The 6,871-nt window shown below is 47.1% G+C and overlaps 1 protein-coding gene across 1 annotated transcript in view; it reads right to left on the reverse strand.

Annotated features, from left to right (window-relative positions):
* The window catches only part of LOC138754916 (cornifelin homolog), a 16,903-nt gene extending 11,314 nt beyond the window's left edge, over positions 1–5,589 (reverse strand). Inside the window, exon 1 of the mRNA XM_069919921.1 lies at positions 5,389–5,589. The gene's annotated coding sequence lies outside the window, so the exon portion shown is untranslated. The remainder of the gene's footprint in view (positions 1–5,388) is intronic.
* Between the last annotated feature and the right edge of the window lie 1,282 nt (positions 5,590–6,871).

A 6,871-nucleotide genomic window follows, 5' to 3' on the forward strand; every position in this document is an offset into this window, starting at 1 on the left:
TGGTATTGGGATGGTGGGGGCACAAGACTCACACTGCCAGGTTCAGGAACAGCCGCTCCCCCTCCACCGTCGGACTCCTCAACGACAAACTCAATCAGGGACCCGTTTAAGGACTCCTGCGATTTTTGTTCTCTCTGTAGTCAGTTTCTTTGCTTTCATTGTCTGTTTACAGTTCATTGTTTGTTTACATTTTACTCTGTGTACAGTTTATTTTTTAGTGTAATTCTGCCGCTCCCGCAAGATAAAGGAATCTCAGGGTTCTCCTTAATGGCATATATGTATTCTGCCAATAAATCTGAAATCCGATTATTGTTGGACACTGACATGAGAGGCATCAGATGCTGAGTACAAACGAAAGTCAGTAGCCAAAACATTTTTAGTTGAACTAACGCAAAATGTCACATCATTATGCGATTAAATGCGCTAAATCCAATCAAAGTTAATTTAAATGTTTCTCCAACTTCCGAAGTGATACAGCAAATCTGAAATTATCATCTTGAAGTTGCCCATGTAATCCCCAATTTTTTTTACAGCCTTCTGGAAAAAAAATCAAGGCCAGCGTGAAAGAGGCAGAGATCCACGAAATTGACGGCAGCACAAACAAAAATATACAGATCAACACAACAGATGTGATCTGGGCGCCGAACCACAGGATCTCAACTAAGATTGAGAGAGAGCAGAGAAAATTTACTAGGATGTTGCCTGGGCCTTCAGGAACTGAAATACAGGGAAAGGTTAAACAGGTTCGGACTTTAATCCTTGGAGCGTAGAAGAAGGAGAGGAGATTTGATCGGGGTTTACAAGATTACGAGTGGGTGTAATCTCCCCCAATCCACTTGGATTGGGGGAAGATAAATATGAGAGGGGGTCCGGGAATGGTTTGGGAGGGAACTTCTCCGCTCAGAGAACATCAGGAGTGCAGGACGAGTTGCCAATCTGAGCTTGAAACAGACAAGGGTTAGAGTCAATGTTATTGATCATCTGTACCAGCACTGTATGTGCAATTGTTTACAGTTACAATCTCAGGTGTGTGCTTCACTCCAATTATGTGCAGAGCACGCCAGTCGAACACTTCCCCACCACTGAGATTATGGAGAGGTTCTAAGTTCAATCAATCTCGGTATCTGGGGTATTACTGGTGACAATGATGTTGAGAACATCCAGCCTTAGCTGGGATTCGGCTGCCTGCTTTCCATCAGCCTCACGCTTTTCAATCTTTCCCTCTGTTGTTGGAAGGTGTGATGGTTTTACATTTCTCCCTGATGTATCCTCATATTCTTTGGGATCAGCTTTTAAAATCTGCTAAAGAATAATCTTGTTGTTGGTTCCATATCCTCGCCCAAGCCCTTAATTTGAATCTTTCCACTCTCTTTTTTTTAAACTTTATTTAAGATTTTATAACATGAATAACATATAGGATTACATTAAAAAAAATTAAGAAATAAAATAATAAAATTACAATACAGTATCAGTAATCTAAATAAACTATACCCTCCCCAATAATTACTACACATTAATAACCCAACTCAAATTAGTCCAACCGCCCCTTTCCCCCCCAAAATAAAGAGTGAAGAATTAATAAAGTTAATAAATATGTGAGAAAAAAAAACCCACTTACAAAAAAGAACAAAAACATAACCGATTAAAATACTAACACACTCATCATAAATTTCAATAGCTTGTGCGTGTCTGTTTGCTTATCCACGCCCCTCATGACCTCAGTGGGCTCACCCCTTAGCCTCCTACCCTTCAGGAAGTCAAGCGCCTGTATATCTGGCCGCTCCTTTATTGATCAATCCCCGATAACATCCCTCTTCCACATGAGTTAGGCCATTTCCAGAAGTTGGTTGACCTCAACTGCTCGGTCCCACCAACATCTTGCCCTTTTGCAGCAGTAAATCACCTGTCACCTCCAGATATCTGACATGATTCTTTCTTTACCTGACCGGAGCCTCAATGCTCCTCAGCTCACCAGTCCCTGTCCTTCTCTTGGACAGGAGCCTGCTGTCCGTGAACTCTACCTGTTTCATTGTCAAAGGCCTTAGCAACAGCCTCTGCTCATCGGCCTGTGAGAGTTCATGCTGAATGCCAGTGAGATATCAGCCTTGACCAGACTTTAATGTGGGCACCGGGTCCTGTCCTCTCAAAGTCACTCACACTGCAGACATGTAGCCATAGACACACACACACACACACATGAAATCACACACACACACATGAAATCACACACACACAAATCACAGACCCACTCACAAAATCACAGACACACATGCACATATGTCTGCTGGATGGATCATCCTCTGAAGGGGATGGTAAGAAGAATCAGAACAGGACATACGTGGTAAATGGGAGAGCATTGATGAATACAAAAGAGCAGAAAGATTTAGGAGTAACGGTACATCGTTCCCTGAAGGTAGAAACTCACGTGAATAGGGTGGTGAAGAAGGCTTTTAGTATGCTGGCCTTTATCAATCATTGCATGGAATATAGGAGTTGGGAGGTGATGTTGAGACTGTATAAGATGTTGGTGCGGCCTAATTTGGAGTTTTGTGTGCAGTTCTGGTCGCCTAATTATAGGAAAGATATAAACAGAGTGGAGAGAGTGCAGAGAAGGTTTACCAGAATGTTACCTGGGTTTAAGCATCTAGAGTATAGGGAGAGATTGGACAGATTAGGTCTTTATTCTTTGGAGTGTAGAAGGTTGAGAGGGGATTTGATAGAAGTATTTAAGATTATGAAAGGGATAGACAGAGTGGATGTGGATAGACTATTTCCGTTAAGAGGAGGAAAGATTAAAACAAGAGGACGAGTTAAGAATTAAGGGGCAGAGGTTTAGAGGTAACATGAGGGGGAACTTCTTTACTCAGAGAGTGGTAGACGTGTGGAATGAGCTTCCGGGAGAAATAGTGGCGGCGGAGTCAATTGTATTATTTAAGAAAAGGTTGGACAGGTATATGGATGAGAAGAAGATGGAGGGTTATGGGCATTGTGCAGGGAGGTGGGACTAGAGAGGGGTGTTTGGTTTGGTGCGGACTAGAAGGGCCTAATGGCCTGTTTCCGTGCTGTAAATTGTTATGTTATGTTATTATGTTAAGATGAGATATTGTGGTCACAGTTCACTTATCTGTGGTTGAAAGAAGAAATGGGTGTTGACCCATTAACTGAAGAGAATTGTGGAATGTTGCAAAACCAGATCTGGCATTTCCAGAATGAGGAGCAAAGCAAAGCCAGAATGTGGCTCCTCCAGAGAACCGCGAGGATTGTGTCATCTTGAGGGCCTCCCTTTGGTACAAGGTCCCCCGCCTCCAACAGACCTCTGAAGGCTACATCAAGGAGGCAGAACTCCGGTACCTACCCCGTGACTCCAGGAGGTGCCACACCACCATTCAGGGGCCCCAAACAGTCCTTCTAAGAGAAGCAACACTTCACTTGTGAATCTGCAGGGATCATCTACAGCACACATGTCAAACTCTGGCCCGCGGGCCAAATTTGGCCCGCGATATAATTATATTTGGCCCTCAAGATCATTTCAAAAATGTATTAGAGGTGGCCCGCCCTGCAGCGAGAGCCGATGCTGTTTTTTGGCAATGTCACCTCCACCATCCTCCCCCTTCATTGCACATCCTTCCCCATTGTAACACAAGAAGTCTGTCGATGTCATCAGCTGGCAAGCCAGTTGGAAGGCTCCCCGCACAACCAGTCACTTCTCCCACCTGTCGAGCAGTGCGGCGGATGGGCGAGCGCCTGTGATTTCCTGTCGGCACGACAGGCATGGCAGGCTGCGCACGGCCCCCGGGCAGCGCGAGCCCCGCGCGACTGTCACCGGTTGGCCCTTCCACAGCGCGAGCGCACTTCTCCTGGTCGCCACGGCCTTCAGCGCTTGCACCCGCGCGGACCCCAGGGACGGCTGGTTCGGCCCTGCACGTGAAGAGAGAGATGGTGGCTGTCCGCAAAGGCTGATTGGCAGCGCGCTGGGCCTGAGTGGGTGGGTAAGCAGGGGTGGGCAGAAGGTGTAGGTGAGGAGTAATGGGCAGGAGAAGTTATGGTGGTGCGAGGGGCAGTTAGAGGGAGGGATGAGTAGAAGGAGGGGTGAATAGGGAAGAGGTAAAAGGGGAGGGGCAGGGCGAGTAGGGGAGGGGTGATTAGAGGGTGAGAGACGGGTAGAGGGAGGAACAGGTTGAGGAAAGAGGCAGTAGAGGGGCGTGTATAGGATGGGGTGGGTAGAGGGAGAGCAAGTGGTGTGAGGGGTGAGTAGAGGTTGGGTGAAGGACTGGTCAGGTAGAGGGATGGAGGGTCGAGGGTGAATAGAGGCCTAGAACCTGAGGAGTGAGCAGGAAATGCTGAGTCCTGATGCAGGCCAAAATGGACACAGCCTGTGAATGCTGACTACATCTCCACAGGGACCAAATATGTTTCCCTCAGGTCAAGCAAAGGGTGAACTTGAGCTACCTACTCCTGACCTGTAACATTATCCTCCCAAAGTTATATCCTAAAGTTTAACATTATATATGTTGAAAGAAGAGAAAACATGCAGATGTTGTTGAAAATTTTCAATAAATATTTAGTTCGGCCCTCGACTTAGTCAAAGTTTTTAAGTTTGGCCCTCCGTGAATTTGAGTTTGACACCCCTGATCTACAGCATCCCTCTACGTCAGAGAGATCGGGTACAGACTGAGAGATCGCTTCGCCAAGCACCTCGGCTCCATCCACCGCAATAGCGTGGATCTTCCCATCGCCGCCCCTTTTAATTCCTCGTCCCGTTCCCTCGCTGACATGTCTGTCCGTGATCTCATCCACCTCCAGTCTGCGACCCCACAGCAAATTAGAGGAACAACACCTCATCCCTCCAACCAGATGACGTTAATATCAACTTCTCCCCCCCCACTCTCTTTCTTTCCCGATCCCTCATCTTCTTTCCTCCAGCTTCCCACCCCCTCTCTCTCCATTCAGAGTGCTGCCCCCTCCCCCCAATCACCTCAACTTTTGACTCCTACCCTCCCACCTCTTTTCTGTTAGCCCCTCCCCCTCCTCTCCCCTTCCCCCACCCTTTCCTCCCTCCTCTCCCCCCTCCCCTTCCTTCCTCCTTCCTTTCCCCCTCCCCTGGCCCTTCTTCCCTCCTCTCCTCCTCCCCCTCCCTCCTCCTCCCCTGGCCCTTCCTCCCTCCCTCCTCCTCTCTCAATAACCCCCCACTCCCTGTAACCCCCGTCAGTCTAATCCCACTCCCCCCACTCCATGTAACCCCCATTAACTCACTCCCCCACTCTGTAACACACCCACTCCTTGTAACCCCCCCCCCAAGTCCCTGTAAACTACCCACTCTAATCTCCCCCCACCCAAGCCCCACTCCAATTCCACCCCCTCGCCCACCCCAATCTTCTCGCTACTTACTGTGTGGAAAGGGCAGATGTGGGACTGACTCAGAATCTCTCGCCAGAACAGAAAAGCCGGTTCCTCCGGATTTTAGAAAACGAATTTATAGAAGAACTGGGAAACGAAACTCAAACTCACTCCACCCTCCAGCTGGAAGTCATTAATGTCGACTTCTCCAATTTCCGTTAACCCATCCCCATTTCCTCTGTTTCTCTTTCTGACCCATTCCCCTGCTCTCCTCTTTGTGACTGCCTGTGGCCCTAATTTAAAGGTACGTGAACAGCACCTCCGTGAGCCCAAGCCACTGAGCCTGCAACCCGCCACGCGGTTTTGAAGGGGGCTCCCAGAGGAAACACGCATCCCCTACATGCAGCGCGGGATTCGAACCTGAGTTGCTGGCGCTGTAGCAGCGTCGCGCTGACCGTTCCACCAAGAAAATAAAACATTTATCCCGTAAAGTCTACATCGAAGTGAGGTCCTCTGAGAGTCTATTAAATATGCAAACCAAATTTTGTAAATATGGGCTTCATATTTTCCAAAACACATTGCTGATGTTAAGTAATGTCCTCTCATGGTATTCAACTACGAAGCCATCTTTCCATGCCTAGATCTGTATTAGACTTCCATGATATGGCTATATATTTCCTAGACACTGCTAAAGCCTGATTGATACACATTTAATTTTAATTTTGGCCTTACAACTTTAATATTAATAAAAATAACATTGGGTCTTTTAATACCTCCGTTTATGGAGGTGTGGTTCTCAACCTTTTTCTTATGATTCACGTTCCACCTCAAGCAATCCATTACTAATCACAGAGCACCGACAGCAGAGGGATTACTTAAAAGTAGTGCATGAGTGGGAAGAAAAAGGTTGAGAACCACTGTAGTAAGGGATTGCTAAAATGGGATGTGAGTTGGGAAGGGAAGGTTGAGAATCCTTGCTCTAGACCCAATTGTCACTGAAATATTTTGCTGGAGAAAAATTGTCATTGGCCCATTTCCTTTGGAGCTCTGAAACGGAGCACATAATGAACCAATGAGGGACGATTAAAACAGGGGTTTTCAAACTTTTTCTTCCCACCCACATCCCACCTTAAGCAATCACATACTAATCACAGAGCACCAATGGCATAGGGATTACTTGAAGTGGGATGTGAGTGGAAAGAAAAAGGTTGAGAACCACCGTGTCAAAGCAAGCGACAAAATCCCAGTCTTTACTGGAATCATTTTCAACAGTGATAATTACAGTTATACCAAAGAAATTTTAGCCGCGTTCAGGTGGTCAGAATACCTGACTGTAAAGCTGCCTATTCTACCCCAATGCGGCTGTCGGGAGGCCACCTGAAAGTGGAGAACATGGCCAGAAGGAGCACTTACCTAACCCTCCTCCTGTAGGTATAATCTCCAGCTCGGAGAATCCCCTGTTGCACCTGAAAGCAGCACCAGGCAAATCGGCTACTAGCTTTCAGGTGCCAAGCAGTCCCCACTGCTTTACAGT

The sequence above is a fragment of the Narcine bancroftii genome, chromosome 2, assembly GCF_036971445.1.
Source record: "Narcine bancroftii isolate sNarBan1 chromosome 2, sNarBan1.hap1, whole genome shotgun sequence".
NCBI classification, from domain to species: Eukaryota; Metazoa; Chordata; class Chondrichthyes; order Torpediniformes; family Narcinidae; genus Narcine; species Narcine bancroftii.